A 16,620-nucleotide genomic window follows, 5' to 3' on the forward strand; every position below is an offset into this window, starting at 1 on the left:
TTAGTACATACATTTATTTATAGTGAAGAAAAAGCAAAACAAACAAACCCAACGAACGAACAGATAAAAAAAAGCGAACGACGAAAACAAAACGCAATTTCTTTTCCCGTCAGCGCACTTGCGGAATCGCTTAGTTTTCAGTTTTTCCCGGGTTCAAAAACGGTGCCGGGGCACATACATCGAGCGCGTAGACAAAAAGAGACAGTCAAGTGTCTGATTTCGGTCAGAGCTCATAAATTTGGATTACGATTTTTGCTACACAATATTAATGAATGGATAAATTTCAATTTATGGCTATAAAGTGTGTGTGTGTGTGTTGTTTTTTGGCATTTAGTTATTTCCCCTCCGCTTTTGTTTGCACACAGCCATTTGCGGTTTTTATCACACACCGTAATTCATGCATTGTATTTATTTTAATTTTAAATTGAGAAACATGGTATTTTAATCGATTTTTTTTTCTCTGCGTTTCGTTCTCTCGCTCGCTCGTTTGTTTGTTTGCTATTTTTCATTGCTCAATGCGAATGCCAATAATTTTTCCTGTTGATTCAGCGCCCAGAAACAGCAAGCTGCAATTTCAAACGAGTCGTGTTGCGATTGCGGAGACACAGCGAAGATGTAATAATCTTGTGATGGAAGTGAAATAAATCTAGAAAAAATAAGTTTTAAACTGTTGGTTATCGTGTATCTCCAGTGCACAGGTCAAACCGCAGTAGTATGCTTTCGGTTGCTTCGCTCGTTCAAAGTTTACTTGCTCAACTAACTTGATCGCGAATTCAAAGGAAAACTTTTCCTGATGAAATCTAAAACCGTCAATAAATCACAGCGAAAATGCTGTTTATTCTTTTTTCTGTCGAGAAGCCCGTTTCATTCTGGAGTTGTATTGAAAATTTATTCATTTTTTCGGAGATGGAGAGCACTCATCAGTTTCACGTGATATTGAATGTGCAGATAAATGAGGTAAAATTTATCAACAGCAACTTCGAACGAAAAAAATAAATCGAAAACGATTTCGAGAAGAGTGAGAGATGAACCCAAAATAGAAATGTGTGAAAGAAAGGAGAAGCATGCTTGAAATAAATAGCTGTATATAGTTTGGCACTCAATTGATTTTCACTCGATAGCTACGGCGTAAACAATGAAAATGGCCCGAACAATGCTGGAACCGATTATGTGCATAAAATTGGATGCATTTTTGTACAACTCGATTCGAGAATACTAGCGCGCAAACATAATTATGTTTAATCGTAATCGTTGCAATTTTTTTTCCCTCCAAACCGATCAAATTCACGACTTATGAGCGCTGACACGGCATACGCTGAAGGATGGAGATTTCTACACATTGGTAAATGCCATCCTGTGTTTGTATCACAGCACATCACAACTATAGGCAATGAATTGGAAGGAACACCAACAGAAAGATGAAGGAAAAAAATGAAAATAATAACATTGGCAAGCGCTACAAATGTACACAGCAACAGCACACAGCAGCAGCAGCAGCAGCATCGGCAACCAGTGACGACGATGGCAACAAAGACGACAATAGCATAAAATACATGTAAAGTAGAGAAATAGAGACAAACCAGTTTGAACGCGAACTGTGTTCTCCGTTTCAAAATAGAAAGAGATCGAATGAAATGAAACTTCGATGATACCATAAAATACGCTGTGTGTATAATATTGAATTGAAGAGAAAAACAACAACAAACCGAACCTCGCCAAACCGCACACATAATGATTTAATGTGTGCAACGAACGAACGAACATCCACAACATCCAGTTTAACCACATTTTGAATTTCGAACGGTGCGCTGCAAAGTTCTGTCTTTCTCTATCTCTTGTTTACGCCACATTTGGCGCTCGCAAGCCTCTCTGTCGTTTCATTTCGTTTACTTCTTTTTTTCATTCATTTGTCGATCGAAAATCTTCGCTGCTCATTACCATTGCATGCTAGATTAGATTTTGGATTCGGTTTGTTCATTTAAATGTTCCCGGCGTGCGGTTCGTCGTTACAAGGGTCACCTCAGACCTTAGACAATCCAAGTACATGGTTTTATTGGCAATTGCCCAAAAAATTCAATTTAAAATTCGACGATGTTTCTCCTTTTGGCTACCACACATGTTTTCATCAACATACCAATCAGATATATCGGCAAAGACATTGAACAGGTATCGAAATCATTCCGATGTGAATGGTAACCGCGATATGTGTTCATGTGAACTTCGCGTTCACCGTTCATGTGTTGAATTTCGAGTTAATATTATTGTTCAGTATTTTGTTGTTTTTCCTGGTGGATTTGACGAAGCAATCGATTTTGGTGTTGGCACAGGCAAATAAGAGGTCAAAACTTCGGAATTGCATCAACTTGCCATCGATAGCAGAACTTCTCAACACTGATACAAATGCATAGAGAATTTTTTTTTAGCTTTTGTATGCTTGCTACTGCTGCACAGGTTTTTTTCTTCTTCTTTATTTTGTTTGTTTTGAAGCTTGCATTGAGCAATGCTTTTTTTTCTACTTTATTCACAGTCTTATGCTTCTGTACATGATTCACCTTGACACAATTTGGTGCAGCAAATTTTTGCACACTAAACTTATGTTTGCATGCATGAAAGCAAAATCGTTGTGTATTTTAATATTTGTTGTTTCGTGTGGCAATTATAATCAAATGCTGAAAACGTAAAATAAACCACTTTTTTCCATTGAAAACTCATCAAAAGCCTCATGCTACCGCCACCGTTGCCGTCGTTGTCGTCGTTGTCGTCGTTGTCGTCGTTGGTGCTGCCGCTTTGACCTAAAAACAAAAGAGAATAAACAAAGAATAAAGAAGAGAAAATCGTTGCGAAACCAAATAGAACATTAAAATATGGTCGTAATAGCGAATGGCTCCATGCGATGTGACAGTTTTGAACTTATATGCCAAACATGCAAAATTTCCGGCTACGAAGTGTTTTTCGATGTAGAAATCGCTTTGAAGTCGAGCCTATGAATCAATGAGAAAAATGACTAGAATGGCGTTTGTTTTGGCGCCATCTGCGAGTAAGAAGTTTTTTGCAATACAAATACGATCTATTGTTGTTGTCATTGATAGTTGGCAGTATATTTATATAGATGTTTCATAGTTCATCGTTCAGCGTCAAGATGTCGCTTAAATATAGCATAAACATGTGCTCCATATAAAAACATAGGCAAATTTTATCATTGTATGAATGGATAGGCAAGTGAATGAGCGTCGAAGATATGGTTTATTTGTGTGCTTGGTTATGAGCATTTCAAATGAATCAATTAATTGTAGTTGCTTTGTCGAAATGTGTAAATTGCTTACTAATGTCATATATTGTCATCATAATGCTAATTTGTCTCGGTGCGTTCCCTTTTGGCTGACGAGAAATGTTCCGTTCGTATCTAGAAATTGGGCCGTTGTCAATTGTTCGCCAAATGGCAAAACCCCATGCCATTACATATTTTTTGCTGTGCTCGTTCAAAATGTGACCTAGTACTTGAAACTATTTTTTGTTTCACACTACATTTATACCGACTGACTGACTGACTGCCACACACGTACCATATCTGTGCAAGTCGTGCTGAAATGGAAACACTAATGTAATATTAATATACTTGATTTTTTGTTTGGATACTCTTTTTGGGTGTGTGTGTGTGTGTGTTTGCTCATTTTCCTCTTCCTTTCCGTGCCCATATGACTAAACGAGTGTAAGCCATGTGAAATGGGATCTTCGTATTTTAGCAGTGAGCGGCAAAAAGTGCCGTAAAATCACTCGACAAGTCTTATTGATTTTGAATTACGGTCGTTAGATAATAATTGAGACCAGTCAATATCACCGTCTTCTTCTCTCTTTTTTTCTCGTTATTGCTATTGAATCTGATTGATTGGATTTTTGACATGGTATATGTGCCGGCTTTTACAGCAATTTGAAAACTTTGAAACATCGTTGGTTTTTCATCTTGGAATGAATCAATTTGTGACCCTTTTTCTATTGCCAAGCGTTAACATCATTGCCAAAACACGCACGCTAGTGAAAAGCAATTTAATTACAAACTCTTCTCACTTGCACAGACACACACACTTATACACGCCCAACATGTAACACATTACCGCGTCGGACTTTGATATGAATGTCTCTCAATTCATTAGGGAACTCGCATTCGCATTTTGTGCTCATGTACACAACAGAGTCGCCAGTTCACACTTGATAGTCAGGCTCCGTCTATTTGATGAAATATTGAGTTCGACAAAGTGCGTACAGCGCGACGACGACGACGATATTGTATGTGGCATGTAGACCGAAAATGGTTTTGCGTATCGATTGGGCCGCTGTCTTGAAATTTTCTATTCGACACCACAGCCAACGTTGGTGTCGACAACTTTTGTAGACCAACGAGCTGAACGCTAAAAATAGAAAAATCGATTTACCAATTCTTGAAATAAATTTTAAAAAAACACACATACACAACAAATAAGACGATGTATTTTGCCGTAGACGCAATTGGAGCACACGACAAAACCTCTCGATCCGTTTCGATCCGTTTCGATCCGTTTCGATCGAAAGATACAAAACGCGAGAGAACGAGAAAGCGAACGCGAGCACGATACCGCGCGCGTGAGAGAGAGGAAAACCAACTGAAATCGAGAGAAAGGGGAAGAGTGAAGGAGATAGAGCATACACGAGAAGTGAGAAGAAAAAGTGAATACACAATTTCCTTCATAGCGCATAGTTTCGATAATACATTTTTTCTAATGAAAAATCTATCGCTGAAAGCATCTCCCTTCGAATCGAAGCTTCCAATGGAAGACGCGCAACAAACCGCGACGGACGGTTAGTTTCAGCTACATTTTGTAACATTTTTATTTTTCTTCTTCTGTTTTGTATCTTATGATAAAATTCCGCTTTACAAATCCATTTCTATTTTAATGTATAAATATATCGCATCATTTTACTGTTCTGTTTGCTTATGCTTCATTCCAAAAAGAGAGAAGAAGGTGAAACATAACAAGTTCAAGTCGTTTAAATAAGTTTTTGTTCTCGAAATTCGGTTAGATAAAAATGTGAGCACGTGAAAAGCGAGCAAAAATGACAATCGACAGCAAACCACAGACCGAGTGTAAAGTGTCTATAAAGAGCTTGCAGTCAATGACAGATAGCTGAGGATATATGCTGAGCATAGAAACTCAGTAAGCTGAGATTGGGACATTTTGACTCTATGACGTGTAGTCCATACAAATTTATGATGGCATGCATACTATTTCGTGCATTTTATCATGCATTCATATGGACTACACGTCATAAAGTCAAAATGTCCCAAACTCAGTTTACTGATTTCTATGCTCAGCATATATCCTCAGCTATCTGTCATTGACTGAGATCTTGTCACATCACATGCTTCCGACGCGCACAGTGCATAGATCCACTTACGAACTGGAAAATCAAAATGAAATGTGAACACACAATGTCAGGCAACGCTCAAAAAATCGTCTTTCTTTCTTTCATTCTTTTTTGTTTTGTTTTTTCTCTCCTCTTTCTCTCACTCGCTCACTCTGTTGATGTTGCGTTGGGGCGTTTGTACATTGTCATTATTTTATTGTGAGTATAGCATACAGGCGAACCCGTAAGGGCAAGAAACTTCAGTGCGAATGCTAATGTATTTATACTATCAATGAATCGCTCTGATTGTTGCACGATGATATTTCGACGTAATGTTCTGTATCAACATTAGGCACTGTTTGTTGACGCTTTGTTGCTGCTGCTTCTGCTCTGCTCGTGATGATGTCGCTAGCTTTTTTCATTTTCCGATTCATAAAAAAAGCATTTTTAATTATAAACAGTCTGATCGGCTTGTCGTTTAGTGCGTAAGGCACGTACAAACGCCATCAAATACATTCATCGATATCGCGGATAAGTAAGAAGTCATACAAGCCAGTGTGTTTGTGTTTTCATTGGCCTGTCCAGAAATGCTAGAGCATACACGACCTACGCTTCGTGTGTATGTAAACACAACACAGAATTTTCTGTGTTGTTTTTTTTTGGTTTTGCTGTCGACGTGCGCGGTCAAAGGGTTTCGAGGGATAGCGGCGGATCAAAGCTATGAACACATTGGATAATGGATTTTCATTCTCGGTTATTAGAAGTGTGCTTGCGTGTTTGAAATCCATTTGATATGCACACATATACGCCACAAAAAACAAGAGGCTAGAGAAAGGGAGAGGGAGAGAGAGAGAGAGAGAGAGAAACACATAAGAATTGGCATGAATCTGAACTGCAAAAAAACGACAGAGAACGAAACCAATTTGTTTCGACCATGCGGCACATTCGAGCGCGCACAAATCAAAGGAATCACGTCGAAAATTACTAGGATTTCTTTCCACATCGTCGTCTGCGTTGACCACCGTCATAAAAGTGCTCACACACTTTTCCGGTGTCCGTACATTGCTGGCCCGAGAGTGTAGTCGATGCGAAAATAAATGGAAAACAAATTATTTATTGATCTGATAATCGGTAGTAGTGGAGAAGAGAGAAGAATAACCAACAACAACAACAATACCAGCCTATTAAATAGTTCACTTGCCCATGCAACGATCCAAAAATCGTGCACGAAGAGAGACGAGGAAGCAAAACTCCCTCACAATTGCTTTACATTGACCATAACAAATAATTAAACGATCAAATCAATTATTTCTCTACTAGTCAAGTTTAAAGCCATTCGACTCTAATCTACAGCGAAAATGGTGTTGTTGCTGTTGTTGTTATTACATTTGTTTATCGGGAAGAATACACTGTGACGTATGAAGATAACATGACAGCAATAAACTGGGGAGGAAAATAAAGAGAAAGAGAGAGAGAGAGAGAGAGAAACAAAGTGAACGAGGTTAAACGTGAATACAGGTGGGCGTTTTGCGATTACTTAATCACTTGCACAATCATTTTTCGGATGATTAAGATGGCACTTAATCACTTAATCGCTATTAATCATGATTAAGTGATTGTGCAATTGATTAATTAATCATCGATGATGATTAAGTTGTTGTCTTAATCACGATGTCGCCGTGATTAACTGTGACAACTTAATCATGATTATGTAAATAGTTAATCATGATTAAGTAAATTCTTAATCATGATTAAGATGTGATTAACGAAATGATTGTGTAGATTTAATTAATCATTAGACGCCATTCCGAATTGAAAGTAAACGTTGAAAGAATGGAAAATGGGAGTCATTTTCAACATTTCTGCATTTATGGCATCTAATGATTAATTAAATCTACACAATCATTTCGTTAATCACATCTTAATCATGATTAACTATTTACACAATCATGATTAAGTAAATTTACTTAATCATGATTAATTAATTCTACACAATCATTTCGTTAATCACATCTTAATCATGATTAAGAATTTACTTAATCATGATTAACTATTTACTTTATCATGATTAAGTTGTCACAGTTAATCACGGTGACATCGTGATTAAGACAACAACTTAATCATCATCGATGATTGATTAATCAATTGCACAATCACTTAATCATGATTAATAGCGATTAAGTGATTAAGTGGTCGTATTAATCATCGCGAATTTTAGGTGTTTAATTAAGATTAATTAATCTTAATCAGATAGTCTGCCCATCTGTAAACGTGAACTTATCAATAGATAATCAGTTGTAGTAGTTTGTTCAATATTGTTCGAATGGAAATTGAAAATAGAGGAAATGACAGATACGCATACTTGATTGGACCAGCCGTTAGCCTGTACAACAGTGACAAGGTTAAATGATCGAGAATTGGGTCAGGTCAACGCAGCAAAGCACGTTCGAATTGAACGCATTCTTAAAATCACTTAATAATATCAAACAATGCTTAGCTCCGACTCAAACCCACTATATTGAGCTAAAAACTGAAACGAACAAAAAAGAAACGCTTTAAATGACGTCATAATCATCCACATGAATAGATACGCGACGCGCAGCAATCAAATTGACTTGTTTGCAATCCATGCGATTGTGCACCTCTGATAGCTGCTGCTGTCGCCGACGCCACCACAACAGCAGCAGCAGCCACCCATTCACAATGTGCGCATTTGATCCAGTTGATAGAATCGCATCAGCTGTTTGCCAATCTATTGTTGTCACATGCCATTGTCATCGGCATTCCGTTACGATTGAAGAGAAGAAAAAAACAAATTGATCTCCATTGAAACCAATCGAGAATACTATTCGGTGCGAAGAAAAAAATGTGGAAATGAAGAAGAAGGACAACGACAACGATGACAACGACATAAATTTTCAAGCGCACATTAATTGAATCATTGTTGAGTGGCGGATGCAACATGAAACACAAGTATACATTAAGCACCTTCAAAACACTAATTACGTGGAAATGATATTTAGATGAAATGAGCATGAAAAGACTTTTGTGCGATGTCGTTTGTAATTGACGTTGACACGTATATGATTTATTCAATTCACCAACATAAACACATACCGTTGTTTTCGTATTCGACATTTGGTTGTTGCTGGTTTCCTTATTGATTGTTTGAAACTTACGCCACACCATGCACTTGATTGCATCGGCCTGCAAGCAAATGGAATGAAGAAAATGCTGCACAAATGCATTGCATCGGCCACAATTGATAAGACGAAGGATGGGCAAATTGAGTTTTTAGTGTACGTCTAGTGTGTCGTTTAGGATCGCACCTAATATGAATCACATGCTAGCTAAGATGCATAGCAATCCAAATGCCTGGCAGCCACGGTCACATCATTTTGTCACTTGAGGGTTTCGAGCGTGCTTGCATTAGCACAACGACGATGTTCATCATAATTGTGCTACGAAAACATCGTGCACGCATTATCTGCGATACGCAGTGTATAGAGAGTAAACTGACAAAAACCCATCCGATTTAATCAGTTCCATTTTATTAATTTAAATTACAACCGCGCGCTCGGGCACATACACATAAAATCTATCTCTCTCTCTCTATCTCTCTTAACGATTACTTGTTCGGTTGTTTCATGCACAATTTCATGCATGAATTCGGAATTTGTTTGTCTACATGATATTAATACGTTTACATGCGAGAATTCGAAGAGCATAGTTACGTATTTAACTAAACTGGAAAATATGCTTATGTGCTTACCCTATCTCACTTTGCGCTCTCGTTTTCTCGCTTACTCATTCAATATTAGTGTGTGAATATAGGTTTTTTGTGTGTCGAGTTTGTTTTTGTGCCAAAGTTTTGCGCAAATTTATTTTTGCTATTGTATTGCTTCGCTTGGCTCGGTTTGGCTTGTCTTTACGATGATGGCAATGCTATTGGAGCATTTTATGTTATTTCGAGTACTTTTGCACTGCAAATATTTGCTATTATGAATTTATATCGGATGCCTTTTCTTTCGTACGGCTATAGAATTCGCTTTGGCGAAAGAGCAAAGAAATGTGAACGAACAGAAAAAAGGCATACTCACAGACACACACACACACACACACGAGCTCGCATACCGCTTCGAAACGCGTTAATACGAAAAATAACATAAGCCATGTATAAAGCAGCGAACACAAACAAATGCACATTTATATGAAGCCACTACACATTTATGAGCGTGTCTGTAGTTTTTTTTCTCTTCTTCTTCTTCTCTGGCGTGAGTATGTTTGTGTATGTATATATGTTGCTCATTTACAATCTTCCAAACTATTTGACCTCATTTTCAAAATGATTTTTTTTAGTTTCTTGTACGCGCTCGGGCTCTCTATCTTTCTCTATCGCTCATTCTTTCTTTCCGTCTTTCCGTCTTTCTTCGTTTCGTTTGGTAGTCGAGCCAAAGACAGAGAGCGAGATACACACAGCGCTCAGCATTCCGACTTATTATATGTTACAAAACATGGGTCTTTGGGTAAAACGTACCAAAATAAAAACCGAAGCACACACCGCTTTTCATTGCAATCGAAGTTTTACGCGATGTGAATACATGGCAAAAGTGCAAAAAGAAGCAAATAGCGAGCGAGCGAGAATGAAAATCGACCAAAGTCGACAAATATCGAGAGCATTTACATTTAATCGACTTAATTTCCTATGTATCACCGGTATCGCTCCATTCGACAATGGCTTTACAACTTCTCCTCTGCGGCGACAAAGAGGAGAGCAAAAGAGATGGAATGAAAAATAAAAACGCTGCGACAGCAGCAGCAGTAACAGAAGTAACAATCCATTATTTACTGAAAAGTGGTTGGCGCTGCTGTATGCGTTTGAACCATTTATCACACTTGATATGCATAAATCTCCGTGTTGTTTATGCCAATTCTGCCGTTTTGTTTTGATTTCCAATGAAATTCAATTGAATTGACTCAATCGATTCAATTTCCCGTTGCAATCAAAAGCCCCATTTTCAAATTGTGTGGAATCAACAGTATCGAGTAGCGGACAGCAAAATACAAAATAAAACACACACTCATATGCGAACGCACACGTGCACATATGCACAGAGGATTATGGACAGAGAGAAAGAGTGATATATATATAACGTTACGATAATTATCAATGTTATGATTGCTGATTGAAGGATTGAATAATTGAGCCGATGTTACGTTGCGTATGATACGCACCTCTCTCTCTCTCTCTCTCACTCTCTGTCGCTTGCTCTTCACCAGCAATAAGCACGTGGAACATCGCATATGGCATGCACAACTCCATTTTCCGCCTTTCGTGTGCTTTTCCAGGTGGCTTGAAGTTGACGGTGTTTTTTTCGGTCATCGAAATGCCTAATAACACCACACATACACACACGTGGATATAATGCTTGCGTCAGCGACACACAGCCCCACAAATGCACAGTGAACATATCAAAGCCTCAGAGATTACAAAGTTCATGATTGATTTATTTCTATTTTTACACCAAATGAAGGCATTATTCGGACTTGCAAACGGGCCAACATGATTCAGATACATGATTCCAGTAAAATGTGCTAAAGTTAAACCGAAATTCCATACAACACTTGGAGAAGAAATATGAAACTCTTGCCCAGCAATGACATCGAGAAAATAGGTTCTCGCAACACACACACACACACACACACACAATAAGCATAAACTTAGCGCATTATATACTATATATTCGCAGAACAACTCACTCTTAACGTATTTGGTAGATGATTAGGGGCATAGTAATTTCATGGCACAGCTGCTTTTGAACTCGCAAAAGAATCGAGAAACATACGGACAAAAATAACAATATCTCCAACTCATTTTTGGCTATGTGCAAAAATGTGTAAACAACCGTGTGAGTTCACAGTGCTGTTTGCCGAGTGAACGAGCGTCATATTATATATACAAATTATAAGCAATATATTGACTGATTTCCTATTATCTCCGTAAATCGTTCTTCCTTTACAATCGTTTGGATGTCAACATTTCTACACTTTACTATTGCTGTCTAATCAGTTATAACGTGAAACCGCTCTTGGGTTCCAATTTCATTATCACAATAATATTTTTTAATGATTCATGTGAATGTGTGTGTGTGTGTGTGTGTATCTTTTGTTGTTCGTCTTCTTCTCCGTTTTCATCGGATTTTTCGCTCTATCTATAAACGTGTGAATTAACACTTGAATCAAATGTGTCACAAATCATTTTTTTTTCTTTTCTCGTTTATTACGTTCGTGTTTGTGTCTGAAATCAGTTCAAAGTAATACAATAATGAGCTTCAGTCAAACAACGTGTGTGTCGAAATACGAATGTCTTTTCGATTGGCTTTTTTGCCAAAAAAAATAGAGAAAAAAAGTCGAACAAAACTTTTTGCACAAGCACATGTAAATACAATATTAATTCAGGACTGCGGCGAAGTGTCGTATCAAAGAAGAAGGTGCTCATTTTTCGGCAAAGTTTAATTTCATTTCAGCGAATACTGAAAATATGGGAAAAGTATCACCAACTTGGTCCCGGGAAAGTATTCAAAACGCTTCAAAACATTAGTAACGGAACTTTTAATACAAGTTTTCAAAACTATGATATATTCCGGTGACAAACTAAACTACCAGAAAGTTACGAACCAAAAATTGCCGAGCAAAACAGGAAAAACGGCAATAATTTTTTTTCGGCATTGCACTTTGAACAGCCAGCAATGGACAAAAGTTTTGATTACAAATGTAATAATATTGCACGACGCGCACTTTTCTCTCCTTCTCTCTCTCTCTCGCTCAAACCGAAACGCAAAAAAAAGTTGCATTGACGATAAGGTGTGACTATGACCTACCAAATATGTTCATCGCCGTTACTGTGTTTTTCCCTCGCATCAAAAATACTGTTGCTCTCGCCTGAGAAAAAAAAGCAATGAAATTGCGTTGTTGTTTGCATTTTAACGATGACCGAAACCGCAACGCAGTCATGATGATTCATTGCGTCCAAAATTGTCGGTCTTGTTATTTGACTTTGTTTTTTTCTCTCTTGTTCGCTCTTCTTTCCATATATGAATTAAAGCGAGTGTTTTTTTTTTCGCTTGTGGTTCCCAAACTAAAATTGGCCAAGAATTTCTAGACGTGCTATTATTAACCAATTATCTTGAGAATAATTCAAAGGAAATCTGTTACATTTTTTTAAAGCATTGAACTCAAAATAAAATCGCTTTTATGCAGAAAATTAAGTTTTTAAGACAATAGCTCCCATATCGAATGATCAATATCAAAATTAAACAGATTGAAATTAAGTGGCCGCCAATCAATAGGCATTATATAAAAATCACATCAATAAACATTTTCCGCTTCTTTTTCTCCTTCTCTCTCTCGAAATAATTGCACTTAATTGATTAGTAGTACAAAACTCGACAATTTTTTTCGTGTCACTACACATCGTGTTCGCACGCTCTTCAGAGACTTTTTATTCGGGTTTACATTCTCATGTTTACATTTTGATAAGCTTTATCTCTCGATTGCTCAAAATACAGTGTATTAAACTCTATTATATGATTGTATTTTAAGACAACATAAAAGAATGTAAAAAAAACATTTTCAAGTCGAATGTGTGTTTTTCTTCTTCTTTCTTCTGTTCACTCGAAGTATAAAATCAAAGAAAATAGAGAACGACATAGAAATGTGTTTCTTTTGCGGCTGCAAATCAGTCTACAAGTTCATGATTAATGTCGAATAAAACGGTTCTTCTCGCTATATTTGAAATGGAATGAGATAGAAGAAAAACGTGAGTTCGATATAATGAGAACACAAGTTGAATGTGTTCATTAATGACGAAATCTAAATTATTTTTATTAATACAATTATCAGAAGTAGAATGGGCATATTGTTAAAAAGCAACCAAAGAAACTTTATGTGTTTCTCTCTGTATCTCTTTATCTGTCCTCTTTCGTTTGGACTGTTGTTTTTTTTGTGTTTTCATCTTCTTTGAACAAAAGAGCACATACCAAATGAGGTCGAAAAGTATGTAAAATACCGAATTTCTCGACAAAATTTGCTTTTAACTTGCGGCTAATCCACATTCCATTTGGAAATTTTCATCCATCGGAATAAAATATGAAAAAAAGAAAGTCTTTTCCATTCTCTCGGCATAAAACTTGTTGAAATATTTGCTAAATCTTAACTACAAATTTGTCAAACAAATTTCGGCCATTCAAACAAGTCGATCAGAGATTTTTGACGTCGTTCGGCAACAGAGGAAAGAAAACACAGTGAGAGAGAGAGAGAGAGAAATATGACACAAGTTCGGCACGAATGTTAACAATAAAAAGTGTCTTCCACAAAAGTCTCTCTCATCGAGAAGAATTCTATTTTTATAGTTGTTGTTAGAAACTGTCTCGCATTGAATACAGCAGAAGAAAAAAAAACATTTCGATCGTTTTTTTTTCTGTTTTCATAACGTAATCCGCGACTCGATACAAACAAATCGTTTGACTCTACAAGGCACTTCGATTTGTATTTTTCGTTAAATTAAATGTAAAAGTTTTCTACATATCTGTCCATATAATTCGTAGACATATACACACAGCGTAGCACAACGCAGCCCATACACTGACTAATCTGTTCACGTAAGTCGTGTTGCGATGTTGTTGCTATTTTCACAGTGGACGCATATTATAAGTCATTCATAACCTTGAAATATTTTGTGGCAAAATACGAGCGCAAACGAACGAGCAAGTTAGCGAGTGAGCGTGTTAGCGCACCCGCAAAAACACACACATACACCGTACACATAACATAACTTGATATAATTTTTCAACTGAAATTTTGACGATTGAAGCGTTACAACCAATGATAGAATGTTGCACAGTAACACAAGAGGTTAAAGTCCTCTGGATGGCAGATGGCATAGGGAGACGCGGAGGACGACCGCAGGAGAGCTACAACGGTGATGTTGAAGAGAGCAAGAAAGACGCACACACACAGAGAGAGAGTGAGAGAGAAAGAGGGAGAGAGAGAGAAACACAGAACAAACGAAATAGAGACGCTTGACATTAATTTCTTTCCTCGGCAATGACAATCCCATAGACGGTGCGACTGTGTTTCATCACGTTCAGTTTTTGTGAACGTGAACGTATTGTTGAATAACGTCATTATTAAAATCCAAAATACGTTTCGGCGCTGTGCTTCAAATTGTTGACGCAAAATGTTGTTTCGTCTGCAAATTAAAAGCATGAAAACCAGTGAGCATACATAGCTTATACTTTGCGCTTTGAAGCGTCGTCTCGCTCTATCTATCTCTCCCTCTGCTTTTTTTTTCGCTTTGCGTTTGTATGATTTAGACGATTCACATCTGCTGTTGATACCGAGCATCTGATGTTGGGTCAATCACAGCGCTAACCAATCGATATGCTGGCAACCCTTCATTGCTTGTGTAACAATGACCCAGCTTTCAATCGATTTTCAGCATGCATTTTTTTTTATGCTGAAACATAATGTATGTCAAGTTTCCGGCATTTCAATTTTATTCTCTTTCACTCTGTCTCACTCTCTTCGAATTATTTATTTATTCTATTCCTTTAAAAACGTTGTCGGCTTTTTATTATTATGATGATAAATGCGCTGTCGCAAAGTTTAGCAAACTGGTGTGAAAAACAATATTCGGTTCACAGACGTTTGCGGTGTGGAAGAACAAGAGAGAGATTACGTGATTGATATATATGATCAAGAAAGACAAATATCGGCGATGCAAAGAACGTTGACTTGTTTGTTTCGTTCTGACAAATTAGCGGAGCGGGTCGCAAGTGTGTTCGTATTCATCGTTCACCCATTGGCTATAGTCGTTCACAGCAGTCAGTCAGGCAGGCAGGCAGTCAATGAAATCGAACAGTGAGTAATTAATTGCACATCTTTTTTGTGTGTGGCATTGAATATGTGCTGCAAAGATATCTGCGCAGCGGATAAGTACACCGAAAACGTTCAATGCGACGACAGCAGCGGCGACTAAACGGAGAAGCAAATCAACAAATTTGCAATAACGACACCTAGACATGAATTTTTGAACATAAAATAAATGACCTGCATTGTATACAACACCGACTACCCTAAAATCAACCAATTCAAACACAAACAATATCGTGCATAATACGTGCGCCTCTTTTTCGTTCTCTCTCTCTCTCTCTCTCTCTCTCTCTCAGTTTCTCTATAAAATATTCAGCGTTTCTATGCTATGCTATACTTATATGTGGAGGCAGTATTGAGTGTCGTAAAGATTGACGTAGAACTGTAGCCGCGACAATTTCATCGGTTCATCCCTGGGCTCTGTTTCATTTAATGTGTCTGCTCGAGATTGGTATTCACTTAAATGCCAAAACAACATTTTCAAACGTAAATAAAATGCAATGCTTTTCGAAAGAAAATCGCACGCGCGCGCACATATTACGTTGGGAATTTCGAGTATCGACGGAATATGTGGGCATTCCGTTTCGTTCGTCATTCGATTCGCCGAAACTAAGCCCTGTCATGTACAATATACATATAATACGTGTTCGTGTGCACAGGCATCGGCACAATATTACTGTATAGCATTAAGCTGTATTACAGTGGTACGTCTGATAAAATTAATGCCTATTCGACTCGCTCGGCGTTTCTTTTTTCCTTCTTCTTCTTGCTCGCTCGCTCGCTTACTTACTTACTGTAGATGTATCCGTAACGAACCTGACGCGCGTGTGTGCATGTGGTATTTTTCAATGTGTTTTATATCAAACAAATTGTATCATGCCTGTTTGTATGTGTGCAAGGTCAAATACCCTATTCAATTCAAGTCGTAAATCAGATCTGTTTTTTTTTGCTGTTGCGCTGTCTTTGTTATTATGGAAACATGACTTAATTTTGATGTTGTTTTATGGGTCTTTTCGAATAAATATCGGCGGCTTTTCCTTCGTGAGCTTTACTTTTTCTCGATTGAATATATCTTTTCCGACCATTTGCCATTAGAATAAAATCGTGCAAATGTTGTTGTTACATTGACGAAATTTCGACATTGACTGAGTGCAATTTAGCGCTGTATCATGATTCGTTTTTGGAATGAATGACCCAACGAACGTATGAACGAACGAAAAATAAGAAATTTCAAGACTTTTTATTTATATGTGGATCGGTGTGGTTTGATTGATGATACTAATTTGGAAATTGGTTTTTCTTTTCTTT

General features: G+C 37.4%; 1 protein-coding gene across 1 annotated transcript in view; it reads left to right on the plus strand.

Moving 5' to 3' along the window:
* LOC129578213 (uncharacterized) overlaps nucleotides 1-16,620 on the plus strand; it is a 52,934-nt gene that overhangs the window by 22,437 nt on the left and 13,877 nt on the right. The window lies entirely within an intron of this gene.

Source organism: Sitodiplosis mosellana, unplaced genomic scaffold, assembly GCF_009176505.1.
Source record: "Sitodiplosis mosellana isolate CC-2019 unplaced genomic scaffold, AAFC_SMos_1.0 Smas_scaffold_6226, whole genome shotgun sequence".
In the NCBI taxonomy this organism is placed as follows: domain Eukaryota; kingdom Metazoa; phylum Arthropoda; class Insecta; order Diptera; family Cecidomyiidae; genus Sitodiplosis; species Sitodiplosis mosellana.